Below are 20,368 nucleotides of genomic sequence, written 5' to 3' on the forward strand. Positions count from 1 at the left end.
CTTTATAACTTAAAAAGTGATCCCCAAACAAAACAACCAGACAAGGAATCAATCAATGCTTTCTTGCAAAAGGTTAACCTACCGAAGCTATCATCCTTACAAACGGACCTCTTGGACGCCCCGTTCTCCGTCTCGGAAATAATAGACACCATAGCATCCCTAAAGAACCAGAAAGCCCCTGGGCCGGACGGGTATTCAGCAGAGTACTATAAAAACTTCTTACCCCAACTTTCAACCCATATCACTAACACATTTAACAAGATCAAGGAAAGAGGCTTCTTCCCACAAGAGATGCTGCAGGCCACAATTGTAGTCCTACCAAAACCTGGAAAGGAACCAAATACACCAACTAACTTCCGTCCTATATCATTACTTAATACCGATACTAAGATCTACGCTAAAACGTTGGCCCGTAGAATGGTGGACATACTCCCAGACATAATACACTCTGACCAAATGGGGTTTGTAAAGGGGAGACAGGCCTCGGACGGCACACGGAAAATTCTAAATCTAATACATTCAATAGAAACATCTAAGGTGCCGTCAATAATGCTGGCCCTGGACGCCGAAAAGGCATTTGACCGAGTCCATTGGGAGTACATCTTTGAGACAATGAAAAAATTTGGTTTTGGAGAAAACACGATAAGTGCCGTCCGGGCCCTGTATTCAGCTCCCACAGCCACTGTTTTGGTGGATGGTACCCTGTCGGTCCCCCTATCAATCTCGAATGGCACAAGGCAGGGTTGCCCATTGTCTCCTATTTTGTACGTGCTGGCTATAGAGCCACTAGCAGAACTAATTCGCACCTCCTCTGAAATAAAGGGAATCCCAATAAATCACAGACAATACAAAATAGGATTATTCGCTGACGATGTCATTTTGACACTGACCCGCCCCCTAGAATCTTTAAGAATGGCATGTAAAATAATCAACCAATTTAGTAATGTATCTCTATACAAGTTGAATATAGACAAGTCTCTTATTCTAGGTCTGGGGGTATCTACAAACCTAGAAAATGCAATACGGGCGGAATTTCCCTTTGAGTGGAAAAAAAAGGCATACCCTACTTGGGAATAACGTTGACACCATCCACCAGAGACATAGAACTAGAAAATTACCCCAAACTGCTTAACTCCACCCAGAAAGTAATTGACCATTTATCAGGTTTAAAACTGTCGTGGATGGGCAAGATCACATCCTACAAAATGAAAGTCCTCCCACTAGTCCTGTACCATTTTAGAACCTTACCACTTATTATCTCCAAGCTTACAATTTCTAAACTCCAAAAACAACTAAATAACTTTTTATGGAGTGGAAAGAAACCACGTTTAGCCCTGTCAATATTAGCACTCCACCGGAAAAAGGGAGGAGCGGGAGTACCAAATCTAATGGCATACTACGAAGCTAATATACTAAACCAAACTAGACAATTAATCAGGACCAACAACACAGTAGGCTGGCCCAATGTAGAAAAAAGCTATATAAATGATCTACCTGGACAGGCACTAATGCTTGCTACTTCAATAGACGGTTTAATATTCCCAAAAAGCATAGACACCCAACTTAAAAACATTCCCCCTACATTACAAGCCGCGATCCAAACATGGAAAGAACTCACTAAAAAAATAAGCATATCCGATGAAACGGAATTTCCCCGCATACCTATCGAGACACTCAATCTATTTTTACCTAACTGTGATATGAAACCGTGGAGCGTTAGAGGAGTCAGATACGTAGAGGACTTAACATCCAAGAGAGAAATTAAAAGCTTTACAGAAATAAGTACTGTCTATGGCCTCCCGCAGAGCGAAAAATTTACATACTTTAGAATCTGCTCTCTCTTAAGAGAGAAACCCTTACACAAAGTAAAACTCCCGACCACAATCATTAAGAAAATTCTCACAAACCCTCTCGAAGGTAAATCGGAGACAAGAGACTATTATGACATACTAACCAACAACAAAGCAATAGCAAAAAAAACATACATGTCGAACTGGGAACTAGAACTCAAAGAAAAGATACCTCTGGATCAATGGTCCAGCTCGAATACGTTAATGACAAAATCCACTATGGGACTTAACATACTAGAAGTACAAACCAAAATTAACCTAAGATGGTACTACAACCCATCACTTTTATACAATAGATCGAACCTGGGAGATGGTTTGTGCTGGAGAGGCTGCGGCCAAAAAGGCACATTATCACATATTTTTTGGTCCTGCCCAACACTAAAAGTATATTGGGAAAACATAACCATGTTCTTACAAAGCACATTGAAGTGCTACATACCTAAAGACGCCAAAATGTATATATTGCTGATGGGCTTGGAAACGTTTCCTAAACAGATAAGATATGTACTTGCTCACTCCCTAATGACCGCCAAATCCATAATAGCAAGACACTGGAAAAATCCATTACCCCCAGACATAGAAGAATTTAAAAGACGTATGGACGAACAATATATTTTTGAAAAATGGTTGGCGTTCCGGAATAAGAACACCAAAAAATTTAATGACACCTGGGAGACTTGGAGAATATCCTTAAAAAAGTAACAGTTGAATCATACAGATGCGTGAAGCCTTGTTACTGAGTTTGTTCATATGTTATATGTTCGTTGCAAAATATGTGTGGAATACAGGTTGTTAGAGGAACACAACGATTACGCTAAGTGTAAGTTATAGAAAATAGTACATGACTATACCATAACCACAATATAAGAATGTGCAATAAAATCTCAATAGAGTACTATCCTATATAGCACAGAGTGGTTACCATACCAGTTACATATTTTGATTGTAAAGTTGTGGAATGTTACCAATTGTTGTAGTAAAGTAACTTAATCAAAATACTAACACAAATAGCACAGTCTGAATGTGATACTAAATATTCGTTGATTATGTGCAAATCTCTTATGCTACTATGTACCAATGACTTGTATGTTTGTTAAAATTAATAAAAAAATCTAATGTTTAAAAAAACTAGAGACTGGGGGGAGGGGAAAAAGAGAAATAGGGGGGTAGTCAGTATAGCTAGCGACCTGGTTCTAAGCAATGGGAAGGGGGTCGAGCAGGGGGTCAGCCAATAGTACAATTAGCAACAAAACAAATTTAAAGAACAAAAAAACTGTATAAATTGTATGACCACGAATGCAAGAAGTCTGATCGGTAAAGTGGGTGAGCTTGAAGCGAGAATGACTGATAAAAACTATGATATAGTCGGAATAACGGAAACATGGCTTGATGAAAAGTGTGATTGGGCGGTGAATTTACAGGGTTACAACCTCTTCAGAAGGGACCGTGGAAACCAGAAAGGGGCAGGGGTATGTCTGTACGTCAAATCGTACTTATTGCCAAGGCTACGGGAAGATATACTGTAGGTGCAGGAGATGGGCCCGAACTGTTCACAGTTCCTCCGTAGATGTATCAGCCGATGGAGTGTCCAACGTGTACAGAGTGGAAATTGTAAACCAGGGATGAAAACCATAATTACAGAAAAATGGCGAGACTTGGGAAGATGACTTAACATGGTTATTGATGGCAAATTCGACGAGAGGTAAATAGTCTGCCCACTAAAACTGATTATCAGAAACAAAAAGTCGCAGGTACTAGAATAATTCTTGATTCATGCATACCATTTGTCCATTAGACTCAGGATGGAAAGCTGAAGAAAAACACAAATTAACATTAGAGGTTTTTACAGAAGGCCCACCAGAAGCGGGCGATGAACTGTACCCCTCTATCGGAGACAATATTCTCTGGAATCCCATATAGCCGAATAACGTACCTGATAAATATTTCTGATAAATATTTGGCATCAGGCAACTTGCAAAGAGGAACAAAATGTGACATCTTGGTGAAACGATCACCTATAACCCAAATGACCGTGTTCCCATGCGAGGGAGGTGAATCAGTTATAAAGTCCATTGACAAATGGAACCATGGCCTTGATGGAATGGGCAAGGGGAGAAGAGGGCCTTCAGGACATCTCCTGAGACCCTTCCCCCTGGGGCAAACTGGGCACTGGGAGGCTGACCCTGAGGTGTAGACAACACCCATTCCTTTTGCTGCAGGTGGGTGGTCAAGTCCTGCACCAGGCTCGTCAGGGCCTGGACTTGGTTGGCCGAAGCCGATACGGTCTCCATAGAGAGTGGACATGGCACGTTGGATGAAAAAAGTCTGACCTTCTTTGGGCCAGTGTTACTGTCAGGGAACTGGGTTCCGGGTACTGGAGGTCCTTGAAACTGCCCGCAACCCCTGTGCCTACCAACTCGGCCCCCTGGGCTAATCCCTAGGGCAACAACCGGGTCGATGGTCCCTACACTCACTAGGGAAGAGGGGCAAGGGGTCAGACTACAACAGACATTGAGACAAACAAACACAGAGGCAAGTCAGGCAATCCGGGTCGGCAACAGAAAGGTACACCGTACAAGAGGTCAGGTGAAGGCGAAGTCAGGGTCAAGCAAATAGTCAAACAGGGAGACAGGCAAATCCAAAAATGCAAGTGCAGCAGAAGACCTAACTAACACTGGCAATACTAGAAGGAAGAGAGGCGTTTAAATGCTGTCAGAGCTCCCACCCCAACAGCTGATTGGGGCAGGGAGCCTGACAGCAGCAGAGTTCAATCACCGAGGTGCTGGGGAACCTGCCCCCAGCCTTGCTGAACAGACGGAGACCAAGGACATGCGCCGCGCCCTTAGGAGCTTGGCGGCGAGCAGGATTACAGCGGCCAGGGAAGGTTACCAGAACAAAGGGCTCCCCTGCGCCGCACAGCTGCAGCTTGGGTGATAGAGCCGGCGGTGTGGGCACAGGGGCCACGCAAGGTGCTGGTCCTGACACAGTGTTCTCATCTTCTGCTGATTTTGTAAAAAGACCTTGAGCAAGATAGTAACCACAATAGAAGCAGTCCCTTTTGCCAAATTCCATACCTGACTCATTTTGAGGATAATTCTTGCCACTTAGGACTCGTCTCCTCGCATTCAGACCATGTGTGAAGATTTCTGTTGTGGTGGCTTCGCTTCCCTCTGAACCCCCAGGGTTGATCCTTCCTCCCAGTTAATTGGCTTATCCTAGCTATAGATGCCAGCTTCTGGGCTGGGGGAGAGTTTTCATTCACCATATGGTTCACAGTTGCTAGACATCTCAAAAGTCAAGCCTGACCATCAATATCCTGGAGCTCAAAGCGGTCTTTCTCCCCCTTTGCCAATGGAAAGGGCTACTCACAGGGCATCTGCTCCAGAACCAAATCTGAGCACACATCAATCACCAGGGTGGCATCTGCAGCAGTGTGGCCATGAGGGAAGCAGCTCAAATCGTGTCTTGAGTGGAGCAACCTGTTTCAGAAATCTTGGTGGTCCACATTGCCTGAGTAGACAACTTTGTCACTAGCTACCTCAGTAATGAGCATAAAAAACTAGGAGAATGGTCTTTTCACCCCAATGTTTTCTCTGAGACTTGCTAATGCTGGGTCACCCTGGACATAGATCTTATGGCTTCTCGTCTGAATCTCATGGTCTTGCGGTTTGTCTCCAGAGCTCATAGCTCGATCATGTTTTCAATAGACGCACTGGTTATTCCATAGACTAAGTTCTCTCTAGCTCATCCCCCCCGCTTCCACTCCTGCCGTAGGTGCTCAAGATTGGCCCAGATAATCTTGGTACAGATGTGGTCAACTTCGTTGTAGACATCCCACTTTGCCTTCCACTTTGAGAACATCTTCTGTCGCAAGGACCTCTCCATCACCTGAATTTATGGCCACCGAGTTTAACGGCATGGCTGTAGATGGCTCCGTTTGGAGGGTCTGCGGTCTTTTTGACCCGGTTATACAGACCATAATCAAACTGAGAAAAGTCTTCATCTTAGATTTACCACCCTACCTGGAAAGCCTTTCTTCAGTGATGTGAAGAGAGTTGAGTCTCCCCTAGGGATTTCTCCCTCCCTCGAATTCTGAGCCTTCCTCTAGTCTGGCCTGGATGTGAGATTAATCGTAAGTTCTCTAAAGGGCCAAGTTTCTGCCTTGTCATTCTTTTAGCTGGTTCTTTATCTGCCTTTAGTCTTTTTTTTTTTTTTTTGGATTCAAATATTTTTATTGAATTTTCAAGGTCCGAAGACGTTTAAGTAACATTACAAAACACTTAAACATATCCCAAATAGTCTCTCACGTGCTGCGAGGATAAGTCCGTTGTGCTCTTGGCCCATTCTTCTTGTTTACGAGGATTTTCCAGTGTCGCGCTATTAGTTTTCTGGCCAAATATAGAATTTTGGCTATCGCTAGTTTTTCGTTTTCATCTAAAGGTGCGTCCTCTACGTAGCCTAGGATACATACCAGTGGAGTGCGCTCTAGAGTTACCCCATACACATCATGGATTAGTTCACACACTTCTATCCAATACCTCATTGGTTTTGGACATCGCCACATCATGTGTATTAGATCTGCTGTTTGGGTTTTACATTTATTACATAAGGGAGACTCTTTCAGGCCTATATTATATAAGAACAATGGTGTTCGGTATACCCTGTGTAATGGGTACAATTGTGAAAGTCTGTGGGATTCACTTAGGGAGAGTCTAGGTGTCCCCTGTAGAATCTCATCCCATAATGATTCCTCTATTGGTCCAATGTCGCCCTCCCATTTGCTCTTTGCTGCCAGGGGATACCGTTCGCCTATTTTGCTCTGTATGCATGTGTATAGCTGTGATATTTTCCCCCTTGTGTTGGTGGCCATGCTTATGATATCTGCTGGTGTGAATTTCTTTAGCTCAGTATCTTTAAGCCCCACTTCTGCCTGGTAGGCATGCCTGAGTTGGAGAAATTTGAAGAACTGTGTGTGTGGGAGGTCAAATTCTGCATGCAGTTGCTCAAATGACTTCATATCTGTGGTTGTCCCTATCTGTGTTAATCGTCTGACCCCCTTATCCTTCCATGTCTGGAAGTCTTTCAATTTGTTTAGTTCTTGTAGTCTTGGATTATCTCAGATTGGAGTATATGTCGTGTGAACCTTGGTCTCTGTGATCTCTTTTACTCTCCACCACACCCTATGTGTCAGGGTTAAAGGGGTTGTCTCGCGAAATCAAGTGGGGTTCAGCACTTCTGTATGGCCATATTAATGCACTTTGTAATATACATTGTGCATTAAATATGAGCCATACAGAAGTTATTCCACTTACCTGCTCCGTTGCTAGCGTCCTCGTCTCCATGGTTCCGTCTAAATTCGCTGGCAGCTTGCTTTTTTAGACGCGCTTGCGCAGTCCGGTCTTCTCCTTTCAGCACGAGCCGCTTCAGTGTGCTCCCCGCTACAGCTCTTCTGCGCATGCGCAGACGAGCTGTCACTGCTCGGGAGCACGCTGGAGCAGCCATTCTGTACCTTCCTCTGTTAGAGGAAGGTGCAGAGCTGCCGAGCTGTCCCAAGAAGCCGCCCAGCTGTCCCGCCGTCCTGCCGCCCAGGTAAGTGATGGGCCGGGGGGCTGCCGCTGTGATGGGGGGGGCTGCCGCTGCGATGGGGGGGCTGTCGCTGCGATGGGGGGGCTGCCGCTGTGCCGGGGGGGGGGCTGCGCCGGTTACCTGTTGCCTGGCGGTGGGTGACTGGTCGGCCGTGTTCACTCCAGGGGTCCGGTCGGCGGCTGCGGGGCATCTGGTTGTCAGGGAGACACAGCTGGTAGCGTCTCGGGAGCGCGCACGTCTGGCTACAGCAAGCGACGGGAAAAGAGCCGGCGGCCATCTTGGGAAAAGTTTTATAAGTTGCTGAAACACTGGAACTGTAAGTACAAACCAGCTAGAAAAGTCATTTACAGGGGGGCTTAGTAATGTATGCTTAATTAGGGGGACTGGGCAATAAAAAAAAATCCACTCCTGCCTCGAGACATCTCCTTTAAGGTCAGTAAGTTCTGGTCATTGGTTTTAAATATTTATCGGGGCATCTAGATATTCTTTTTGTTCAGTTGTTAATTTTGGTAGCCTAATATTTGCCAGATATTGATTGATTTGTTCTTTTGTTTTGGAGAGGTTAGAGGAGTAGAGTGATTTGTAATATTGCTTTATTATTTCCCTAATTGCATCGGGGTTTGTCTCTATTATGTCCTGATTGTTTTTTATCCCGAAAATATATGTGGTACCCCTTTGTGCTCTTGATATTATGGCTAGCATGTGTCCCACCCGTTCACCTTCCTCGAAGAAGGATTTTTTTCTCAATTTGTTTTTGTGCGCTGCGGTTTCTAAAGTATATAGGTTTAGGGCCTCATGGTCTCCCCCCCCCCCCCCCCCCCCCCCCCCACTGCCTAAGTGTTTCCGCTGTGCCTGCTTCCACATGTCTATTTTCACTAGCCATTAATTTTCCCTTTAGTTTTTGACCCTTTTCTCTATGCATTCTTTTAGCCTGTATGATCCGTTGTATTAGAATACCTCTGAGATAGGCTTTCATAGCCTCCCACTGCACGCCCTTGGTTGTGGATCCCGCATTCAGTTCGAAGTATTCTTTTAGAGTCTTCCCCATACCTTGGTTCTCTATGAGGCTAAGCCAGTACGCATTAAATTTCCATAGTGGCCGTCTGGGCGTTCCTATTTCTGAGTGTTTTATGACTAGTTGTATAGGAGAGTGGTCAGAAAAAATTCTGGGTAGATATTTGATCAGTAATATCTTGCTATATAACTGTGCATTACCAATCGCTAGATCTATGCGCGACATAGCCTGGTATGTACTAGAATGGCAGGAATAGTGTCTAGTACCCGGGTTCTTGGCTCGCCATATACCTATTAGATCTGTCTCTGTTAACAGTCGCCCCAATGCGGTCAGCCCCTCCTTGTTCAGTGTTTTTTGTGTGCTCATTCTGTCCCAGTGGGGGTTTATTACCGAGTTAAAATCTCCTATTATTAACACTGTGATGTCTGGTGTATCTACAATAAAATTCAGTATCTGCTTTATGACTGTGCTACTATAGGGGGATGGCGAGTATATCGAGATCAATAAGTAGATATAATTGTATGTCTTGCAATGCAGGCAGACATATCGGCCTTCTGAGTCTATCTTTTGTGCAATTACAGTAAATGGTATAGAATGATGTACCAAGAAGATGACCCCTCTAGAGCATGTAGTGTATACTGAGTGTTAGCTATGTGCGGCCCATTGGATTTTGATCGAAGGTAAGAAATCTTTAGAGAGGTGCGTCTCCTGTAGGCACAATATTAGTGGATGGTATTCTTTGAATGTCTGGAATATCGTCAGGCATTTAACCGGGTCTCCCATCCCCCGTACATTGCACGATACAATCGTGAATCTATCAGCCATTTTCCATTGGTTGAGTATGAATATAGGAGGACACGATATTCATGAACCTGTTGATATCCCAGACCACCACAATTACATTACAATAAGGTATAACTGCATTCCCCTCCCCATCAGCACATGAGAGGCAACAAACAAACCCAACAAACATTCCCCACATAAATCTCACAGATCTGTCGAAACCATCGTAGATCGGGGTACCAGTCCACCAAGTCGCCGGATATGGCGGTGTATCCTCTGTTAGTACAGCAGATAAAGTTAAACTTGGAAAAGTAACACCTAGAACAAAGGTGGGTGTTGGTAACAAAGAACTTAAGGCTGTGCTCAAGTAGCCGTTTCTTCGATCTTTCATCTTTGCTCTTCTGTCATTTTGCTCCATCAATTTTCCCCGGGTCAGCTGTCGGTATTGGGTCCCTCCGTGCGGCGAGGCGAGCACGCGGATTGCGGATTCATTTCTTTCCAGCCAAATCGATGCGGTTTTTGGGTTATCAAAGAATTGTTTCTCCCCCATTGCTACTACTCTCAGTCTGGCCGGGTATAGCATGGCGTATGGCACATGTAGGTCTCTTAGTCGTTTTTTGATTACCATGAAAGTCCCTCTTTTCATTTGTATTTCTGCTGAAAAGTCTGGGAAGAAAGATATTCTGGCGCCATTAACTTTAATATCGCCTTTGTCTCTAGCCCCTCTTAGAACAGTGTCACGGTCTCTGAAATGAAGGAGCTTCATAAGAACTGGTCTTGGAGGAGTCTCTGGGGGAGGGGGTCTTGTTGGGACGCGGTGGGCACGCTCTATTGCAAACATTGGTGAAAAGGCTTCTTTGCCAAATAGATCTATAAGCCAATTCTCAAAGTACTCGCACGGGTTGTTGCCCTCCATTTTTTCTGGCAGTCGCACTATGCGTATATTATTTCTGCGGGAGCGATTCTCCAGATCATCGATTTTGGCGGAGGGACGCTATTTTTTGCGCATTGTTATCCACTGCATGTTGCATAGGGGTCACTCTGTCCTCCATATCACTGATCCTTCCCTCTGCGGCTATTAAAGGGGTTCTGACACTAAAAAAAAAAATTGTACTTACCTTGCCTGGCCAGGTTCGATCACCAGGCATGTCCCCTCAATTCGGCATCTTCTTCTGTGGCTTGTAGAAGCAGAGCAGGAGCGGTCACCTCCGTCCGTCAGCCACTTCCGAGAGGTGAACGGACGGGGGCCACCCACAGCAAGCACGTCACAAGCAGTGCTTGCTGTGGGCGGCCCGTCCATCCTGGCTGAACTCCGAGATTCTGCGCGTGCGCAGTGGAGACGCGGCCCGTCCTGACTCCTGTCAGAGGGCACCTCTCCACTGCACATGCGCGCGATCCCGGAGCGGCGCAGCTCGTTGAGGAAGCAGAAGAACAGCTCCTGCCGGGAGATGACCACCCCCCCTCCGATGTCAACAAAAACAGGAGACAAGGTAAGTATTATCTTTTTATGCTTTAGCAGCCATTAAACCGTGGGTTCCCTGGGTCCATTAGGCAGACCATGAAACAATGGCTGCTAAAGCATAAAAACATTATTCATGTCAGAACCCCTTTAACTTTTCAGATATTTTTTGAACATCTTATCTGATTAGGCTCATGTGCTCTTGCAGTGAGCCAAATTGTTGGTGAAGCATTTGTACTGCATTTGTGCATTTGGTGACAGGCCCTAGAATGTCCTTCAGTGTGGGCTCTGCTACATCTGAGCTTGTTTTGTGGAGATGCTCTTTAGGTGCCGGTTTTCTCCCTCCATTGCATATTAGCGCTTCCTCCCCCTCTTCCTCCGTCTCCTGCATTATATTGTGCATAGAGAGTTCTACCAGAGTTCCTCCTGCTTCTCTATGACCACTTAATGTAGTTGCTGGTAGCGGCTCTTCCCTGGCATAGTGAGCCAGTTTAGCAGCGGTGTCCCTGCTGTGCTCTGGATGATGTGTCCTCTCTCCTCCTGGCACATGTTCCCGCTCTGGGTATATATCGGTGCCATCTTGCCCGCTCTGGCGGCTCACCTCTCCGCCCCTCTCCTTGTTGTTTCTGCGAGTCATGGTGAGTTTTGCCTGCTGAAGGCTTCCTCCAGACTCCCAGTCACCGGAGGGAGCTTTGTGGCAGGTTTTTTTTTCTGATTGTCCCTGTTTCAGGATGATTGTGCAGGATAATTGTAGTGGAGCTTCTGCTTCACACTCCCACTCACATCCCCGACTTGGCTCCGCCCCTGCCTTTAGTCTTGGTGCCCCAAAAACTTTCTCCAGGGCATTACACACAGTTTCTCCATACAGTCTTCCTATCCCTCACCCTCCTTGGAAGCTCAAGTTGGTTTAGATTCTCTAAAATATGCCCCCTTTGAGTCTCTGGGACATCTCTCTGCAGCTCTTTTCTTGGAAGGTGGCCTTCTTGGACACAGTAACATTGAAAAGGAGAGTCTCTGAACTGGTGCCTCTCTCTTGTCATTCTCCATTTCTGATCTTTCATTAGGACAATGTGGTCATACACCCAGTACCTTCAGCTCTTCTCAAGGTGGTTTCCACATTCCACTTTAATTAAAAGATTGTGCTACCATCTTTTGTTCATTTCTGTTGCAACCAGGGGATGTTCCTCCACAAACTGTATATCATATGAGTCATCTGTCTGTATTTTGAGGTCATGTCTCTCTTCAGGTGTTCTGATTCCCTTTGTGTCATTCCTGATGGTCAACATAAGGAGTTGCCAGCTTCCAAAGTGACCAGATCCCAGTTAATCCCCTCTGCTATCCTTGTGTCCATGGGGACACAGAACAATGGAACGTCCTAAAGCAATACCTGGGCCAGGAAACACAAGGAGAGGACTTCAAGTGAAATGCTAAGCCAATGCTGCCTGCAGTGCCTTATAACTGAGGCCCACATCCGTGGTAGGGGATAAATTAGTGGGAAAATTCATTTAATTTTGTTAAGAAAGCAATATTGCAATGTCTACAAGTAGCTACAAATGGGTTTAGGTTATTTGAAAAGGTTTTATTGCATAGAATGGGTCATACGGGTGCTGCAAAGTCGTATTGCAGCTTAAAATTTGTTATTCTAACAAACTTCACAGGTCCGTGCAACGCAAGGCTCAGAGAACAGAAAATTGTAATGTTTCTCCAAAAATAAGACCTATCCTGAACATAATCTGAAGCTTATAAGATGGCTGACTGGAGACAAGATGGACAGTTGAAGACTAGAATCCTAGCAGTATAATAAGACATCCCCCAAACATAAGACCTAGTGCCTCTTTTAGAGCAAAAAATGATATAAGACAGGGTCTTATTTTCAGGGAAACTCAGCAGAAAATGTAACTTGTAGGTGCCTTCTTTCTTAAAATTGGTGCAATGCTTGCTTCTATTCTGCATTCTTCTTCATACCACTGTTTCCTGAACACCTCATATATCTACACAGACAGATGCCACCTGGTGAGCGGCTCACACAGCTTTGGCCGGACCACCGTACAAGTACTGCTGCCCCATAGATTGTAAGCTCTTGTGAGCAGAGCCCTCACTCCTATACCTTAAATTGTGTATTACTGTATGTGATGTCTGATTTGTCTACACATTTACCTCTGACCTGTACAGCGCTGCGGAATATGTTGGTGCTATACAAATAAAGATTTGTATCCCCTCGGTGGTACACAACACATTTTTATATGGAGGTCATTGCGGGTCCGGCGCTATACCCGACTTGTGAGGTTTTGTGGCCCATGTTTTCCTATGGAGCCTTTCTCTCCGTTGCATCGCATCGCGCTCAAATGCAATTTTCGTGCGATGCAACTTTGACAATAGGAAATCTTACTGTCCATGCTCTAATCTAAAATGCTGCTCATGTGTTATGACCCCATTCAATAGAATGGACTTTATAATCGTGTGAGATTTGTGCGTTTCACAAGGCAAAAAATCTCTCTGCCGTGTGAAAGTGACTTAAAAAAAGCATCAAGAAAGTTCAACAAAGTTCACTTTAAAAAAGATTTCCCCCACCAAAACCCATTTTAAATGGACAAATACATGTGTGTGTATATATGAATATATGTGTATGTGTGTGTGGATAGATAGATATAGAGTTTCCCTAAAAATAAGACCCTGTCTTATCTTAATTTTTGCCCAAAAGAGGCAGTAGGTCTTAGTTTCAGGGGATGTCTTATTATACTTAGCAGACTTGGTCTGGGTCCTCCGGAGTTCCGACGTGCTTCTTGCAGTCCTTGGACGCCCACAGAAGATCACTTCCTAAATATGGGATTCATAAATCCCACCTCTAGGAAACGATGGCTGTGATTGGTTCTCAAGCACTGCATTGATTGGCTGAGCAGCAGTCACAGCCATCGCATTGAGGAGGAAGGATTTTACAAATTGGCTGAACCACGGAATTAATTGGCCAAATCATAAATCCTACCTCCACAAAACAGCACTCGAGAACCAATAAGAGCGATCGCTTCACGGAGGCGAGATTTATGAATCCGGTAACCAGGAAGTGATCCTCTGTGGGCAGCCAGGAACTGTAAGAAGCGTGTCAGAACTCCAGAGAGCAGCGGGAGGGACCTGGACTGAGCCTGCTAGGTAATTTTTATTTAAGTAATACAGCTAGGGCTTATTCTTAGAGTAGGGCTTATATTCCAAGCCTCCATGAAAGTCCTAAAAAAAAATCAGACTAGGGCTTACTTTCAGGGTAGGTCTTATTATATATATCTCGCTTGGTGAACACCCCAAAGTGAAATCTTAAAATCTAACACCAGAATTGCCTTTTTTCTTTTTCATTCACCTGCCCAAAAATGAGATAAAAATCAATCCAAAACTCACAAGAACCTCAAACTGGTACCAAAAGAAACTACAACTCTTTCTGAGAAAAAAACGTGACCTCACAGAGATCCGCTGCCGGGAAAATAAAGTGTTCTAGATCTTAAAATGCAGCAATGCGCTAAAGTTGTAAAGACTAAACTTGGTGTCGCAGCGAACGTGCTGATCCAGATAATGGCTGATTTACACGGGTGAAAAACGTGCGTCTCACACGAATATGAGCGCCATTGACGGCAGCTGGTGAGCGCGATAACGGGCCATGATTCTCAGCCCAATACAGCGCTTTCCTGTGTGTGGGGAGCCTTATAGCCAGCAGTCATTTGTCATCCGCCTCCGCGCTGCTCGTTATACAGAACGCAACGCCAGAAGGATCGGAGAGCCCGGAAATGGCACCAAGAGCTTCTTCTTCACGGGCGGAAATGTGTTTCGGCTGCGCAAATATGTGCAAATGCACCGTGTGGATCCAGACACGAATATACGCAGACTCACATTAATCTCGTATTTGTGCGGCGAATGCGCAGGTTTTCTACGTACTGAGCGCATTTATGCCAGCCAATTGCGTGAAAAGATAAGCTCATGCTCACATCGGGTTCTATTCACTGCAGGTCTCATGCTCAAAATATGCTTGTGTGAACCGGCCGTAAGGGAGCTTCTACACGGAACGGTCATCGATCGCCTGAGCGAATGAGCAAACAACGCAGTCCGTTTATTCTGTAACCAGATTGTTCTGTCGTTCGGCCCGCTGTATAAGCGAATGAGAGTGAATGATCGTGTTTAAACCGGACGAGATGATTTCATGTTCTTGAATGAAATGAATAATAAGCGGATGAATCAGCGTTCATCGTTGGCGCCGTTTACATGGAACGATCAGCATTCATTTTTACTAATTTTAATGGTTTTTCGAGCAATAATCATTCCGTGTAAAACGGCCCCGAGTTCTATAGACTTAGAGGAGCGTCCGTGGCCCCACTAGGATTTCCTCTTATACGGTCCGGCCTGTTGGGTGCAGATGTCCAACGATGATCGCTCTTGTGTTGACTGTGATATATATATACATATATATATATATATATATATATATATAGGCTGTTGGGCCGTCAGCCATGTTGCGCTGTGTCCGGCCCCAGACTTAGATTCAGCATCCAGTTTTTGCATCCACTGTATAACCTCATGCCGGCCTTGAATAGTTGGGATGCAGTTCCAGAACTTGCGCTGGTCCCTCACCTATTTCCACCTCCAGGAAGTGCTGCCTCTGATTGGTTCTCAAGTGCCGTGACTCAGCCAACCAGAGCCAGCGCTCGATGAACCAATCACAGGCATTCATGGGGTAGCACCGTAACGGGTTATAATTTACGTCACACTTGATATCAATGAATAGATAAAATCACGACGGTAAGCATGGCAGGCATATCGTCCCGATAGAAGGACTTCGTGTGGAGATATGACCAAAATGGGGATGAGTTTTCAGAGCTTGTACGGATCCCACCCACCTCTCTCCAAGTGACCTCAGACGGGGCGGCAGAAGGTCTGTTCTAGGGAAACCTTTATAACTTGGGGCTCGATGAACTCTTATTGTCAGACAGACCCTTGGGCCGTGTATCCCAAATCTGGCAGGTTCCCTTTATTTTCTTCCTGTTATTTGTAAGTACTGTTTGTGTGTATACTGTATACTCCTGTGTAACAACCTTTGTGTGTGTGTGTGTATATATATATATATCTGCATTGCTAGTCATTTCTAGAATAAATCTTTAATTTATTAGTCAGCCTTGTCCATTTTAAACCGAACCATAACGGCGAAGATTGTGTTCATAATTCATAGTCGGGGTCCTAGCTGGCGGGGGCAGCGTGTATTGTTGTGGGTACTGCAGGGCGCTGACCCGGGCTTTTGGTTTTCATGCATGCAGAAGCCTGGGAACATCCATTATATTCTAACTCCCCGCTTGCAACCCTGCGATCGATCGAGGCTCTGCCATGTCAAATTGGTAGTGGCGAGGCGCTCGGAGCAGTCGAGCGATGATAGAGGCGGGATCCGTCAGGTCTCCCCTCTCGCATCCGTGACATTGGCGGTGGAGCGGGTGGCGGATCGTGCCATCCGGCCTCCAATCACAGCGAACAGGCGGTCGTTCATAACTGCCTGATCACACGGCCGATCCCTCCTTCAATTTTCTGCAGAAACTGAACAACGAATGAAAAGTGAATGAATTCTCGTTGGTCATTCAGTCGTGGCAGCGAGCGGGAATGTGAAGGTGTGACGTAAAGAGAAACACAGCCTGACCTTAACTTGGTGAGTATCTGCGCACTGCGAGAGCCAATAGGAATCAGTGGGGTGCGTAAACGTGACGAAATACGGAGAAAACCTGCAGAATCACTGCGTATATACAAAAACATTACTTGTTCGTGTGCGCAAACCCGCGGAGTATATGTGCGACAGAAATGCGCTTACGTCCGTGCGAACGAGCTCTTGGACTAGACCGTGCGTTACAGGAGGTCTGCAGGGCGCTGGGAGGCACAAACTAATACCATCCACGAGCACCCAGGGCTGAGAGCGCAGCTCCTGGGGACAGACTCTGGCACAGCTCCCATCATGCAGCAGGCTGGTACAGATGAAGCAATCTTTACCATAACTGACTCTTCAGCAGAACTCCCTTTCCGGCACTGCAGTAAATACATCACGTGTCCGCTGCACGTTTGTTACGTCTGTGGTTTTTGAGGAGTGTCGCCGTCTCGTGTAGCCACGCCCCTCGGGAAGGCCTTGAAGGTCCTGCAGCCACTAACAGTCCTATCTACGGTCGCATTCTTGTGACGTCACCAAAGGTCCTGCAGTCACTAGTGGGGATAGGTTAGAGTGGATTGGGCTGACGGAGGTCAGGTGACATTCCCCGGTCACATGACTCTGTGTTTCCGGGGCTCTGCAGCAGCTGCGGCCGGTGAGTGCAGCTCTGGAGGTACAGGGAGGCCGGGAGAGCGGGGTGTTATATAGGGAGGGCTCATGGAGTGGGCAGACAGTGGGGGTCCAGGGGGAGCAGGAGGTCTCTGTGGTAATGTTTGGGGGGGGGGGGATGGTGCAGCTCCTCTGTGGTGCAGCTCCTCTGTGGTGCAGTGTTTGCATTAAGCCGTTTGCATGCAGCCGATAGCGAGTCGCATCCGAGATTGTGGGGCACAGCCAACGTCGCACACGGGCACCGCACAATTCCTGGGAACCGCACGGAAAAAGGACCAATGGCGTCCCGCAGCACGCGGCCTGTCCGTCCCGCAAACACAGGACGCGCACATTGTTCTCGCTGGTGTAAATAGGGCTTTACAGGGGGTGACCTGTGGGGGGCGCCGTCAGAGGGTAGGTATTACAAGCAGGTACACAGGGAGCGCCGCAGCCTGGATTGTCGTGTAATATGTAAGCCGGTGTGCGCGGCGCGATGGACGTCTGCGGGGCGTTCGTACCGCGGGTCACATGTGAAATAATAAGCTGCATGGACAGGGAGGAGTGTTTTTCCTGCTTTTTGCCCCGTTTTTGTGTTAACGCCAGTAATTAGAGCCGCCGACCGCCTTCATGTTGGTGCAGAGCATTTCGGTAAACAGATTGGCGCGGTGTAAATGGCGTCAGATTCATAGATCCTTCTTGTTAACCTGGAGCAATTGTAAGACGGCGATGTACGGCATCCATCATAAATAAGGGCCGCTGTATGCAGCAGGTGGCGCCCCCCTCTGTGTAGTGACCGACGCTGCAGCTTCCATGTAAATCAATGCCAGTGATCGGCGGTCGGACTGCTTCCGCTCTGGACACTGTGTTTGGGCGCCGACCGCGGCCGACCGACTGCGATTCTGAGCGGCAGACTCCCGCCAATTAAAGACCGCCCCCATATCACTTTGGAGCGCTCCCGCTCCGCCGGCCGCTCTCGGCTCCTTCCGGCCGCTGAGGACGGCCCCGTAATGTGTAACTCTGACCGGCCGTTTACGGACGCAGGGACTCCAAATGGGTGGTTTTGTATCATTTAGATTTTTTTATTCTTAATCTGGGAAAAGGTGTTTTTTTTTTTTGTTTTTTATTTATTTTTATTTTTTTTAAACTCTTGCGCTTCTTTTTCTTCTAATTGATAAAAGTTGTTTTTTTAGCCCCAGGGGGGACTTGAACCTGCGATTGTTTGCTCACTCCTGCAGTATGATGTAATACTAAGCGTTATACCAAACCACGCCACAGGCATGGCTTAAGAGGCAATCAGCCATGGCAGCGCTGCGGCCCTTCGGGAGATCCAACGCTGCCAGGGCGAGCGAACGGCACCTCACACCCACATTGCATCGGGACAGTGGCCAACAAAGACTGATTGTTACAGGAGGCGGTTTTCACATTTTTTTTTCATATGCGATTGTAAGGGCCTTGAACCCACGATCACCGTGATGATACATTGTAGTACATCTGTACTGCAGTGTATTATTATTAGCGATCATATGGCAGACCCAGACACCAGGCAATGGCATCCAGTTGCCACGGCAACCCATCCGTCCTCTGCGATGGGCCAGTGTCACAGAAGATCTTGCGCGCCACAAAATGAAATGGCGCACAATTAGCCGAGGCCGGCCGGCCCAGACGTTTACAAGCTCAGAAACCTGGAATTGTGAGGGCGCTTTTCCACCGGACAGTCGACCTTGGGAAGGTCGCTGCAGTGACATGGCGCACATCTTCATGTGGAGTCAATAGTCGTCGACCAACCAGTAACTGTTCCTGCGAGCCGATGGTTGCTCTGGTGACCTGATAGAAGCGACTACTGAGCGACTTGTTGCAGAGCCCGTCGGTGCCGGCGTCTGTACGGCACAGCTGGTGTCCAGAACCGCCCTTGTCAGTGATGATATGGGCGATAGTTGTCCCATTAAGGGACCCTCCACGTGGGGCGGAATAGGCCGCGCACCGCACCGCGAGCCGTGGAAATGAGAATGGCTTTAAATCCACAGACAGACCTGCGGGTTTTGGTGCGGCGTCGTTCCGTCCCGTGTGAACGGTCCCTGAAGGTTCCCCAACTTGCTCTGCAGAGAACGGCTTGGATTACTGACTTCATGATGTAGGGGTGTGGGGGAGGGGATGTCAGCTACTTCCTTTAATGCTACGCTTAGAAGGAACGAATATCGTTCAAAAAATCGTTAAAACGAGTGAAAGTGAATGATAATTGTTTTGTCTAAAGCCGAGCCAACAACCCAATGACCGGGAATCGGGCCCATCTGGTTCCTCGTTCGGTTTCAGCAGGACAAAGTCCTCGTTGGCTCGTTCACTTCCGATTGCGATTAAACTGGGGAGCATGAAACGCTGAAGGAGGAGTGAAGACACAGCACTGTTTGGTACTGGGTTTTTGACGGTGCTAAATGGCCTAGCTACACACTGTGAAAAAAGCAATACTCGCCTAGCAGGTGCCGTCCGGGTCCCTCCCGCTGCTCGCCCACATTCCTGCAGGCTTCTGTTCAGGTGCCGTCCGGGTCCCTCCCGCTGCTCGCCCACATTCCTGCAGGCTTCCGTTCAGGTGCCGTCCGGGTCCCTCCCGCTGCTCGCCCACATTCCTGCAGGCTTCCGTTCAGGTGCCGTCCGGGTCCCTCCCGCTGCTCGCCCACATTCCTGCAGGCTTCCGTTCAGTTGTCAGTGCTGACAGAGCATCTCTTGCTGGTAACGGGGATGGAAAACCCCGCCTCCAGCAAGAGATTGGCTCAGCCAATGAACCAATCACAGTCATTCAATGAATGGCTGTGATTGGTGGATCGAGCGCTGGCTCTGATTGGCTGAGCTAGCGCTCGAGGACCAATTGGAGCAATCTCTTGCTGTAGTACTGCAGGAATGCCGGAGAGCAGCAGGAGGGACCCGGATGGCGCCTTCTAGGTTATCTTGCTTTTTCAGCTTCTTTGGCAGCGCCAATGCTCCTGGAACCGCAGGAAACGCAGTGTTTTTGTTCGGGAGGCCTTTCGGTGACGTCACTTGTTCATACAAGAGTCGGCTCATCCAAAGGGGGCTTAACCCTCTCCTTTCCAGCTGCCACTGGAGTCCGTTCAAAATTGGAGGTTGGGAAAGTGAGGGAGAAGCAGCATGGAGAGGGAGAAGGGGAGATTCACAACCAACATTCTTCCTAACATTTCCTGTTTGTGTAGCCAACATGGGGTCAGCCTAGTACATGTATGTGTAATTGCGTGTGCTCCTCATTGCATGCTCTCAGCAGACATTTATAATTCCCATTAGTGAGGCTCTTCATAGAGGTTCTTCCCAAAAGTAGCTGCGTCTTCAATCTTCCTGGTTTTCTCCCAGATGCCGCACAGCTGTCT

The 20,368-nt window shown here is 47.0% G+C and overlaps 2 protein-coding genes across 3 annotated transcripts in view; one reads left to right on the forward strand and one right to left on the reverse strand.

The window, feature by feature from the left end:
* LOC136629002 (oocyte zinc finger protein XlCOF22-like) overlaps positions 1-20,368 on the reverse strand; it is a 338,499-nt gene that overhangs the window by 188,348 nt on the left and 129,783 nt on the right. The window lies entirely within an intron of this gene.
* The window catches only part of LOC136628989 (zinc finger protein 84-like), a 162,303-nt gene that overhangs the window by 55,754 nt on the left and 86,181 nt on the right, over positions 1-20,368 (forward strand). The window lies entirely within an intron of this gene.

Source organism: Eleutherodactylus coqui, chromosome 5, assembly GCF_035609145.1.
Source record: "Eleutherodactylus coqui strain aEleCoq1 chromosome 5, aEleCoq1.hap1, whole genome shotgun sequence".
Lineage (NCBI taxonomy): Eukaryota > Metazoa > Chordata > Amphibia > Anura > Eleutherodactylidae > Eleutherodactylus > Eleutherodactylus coqui.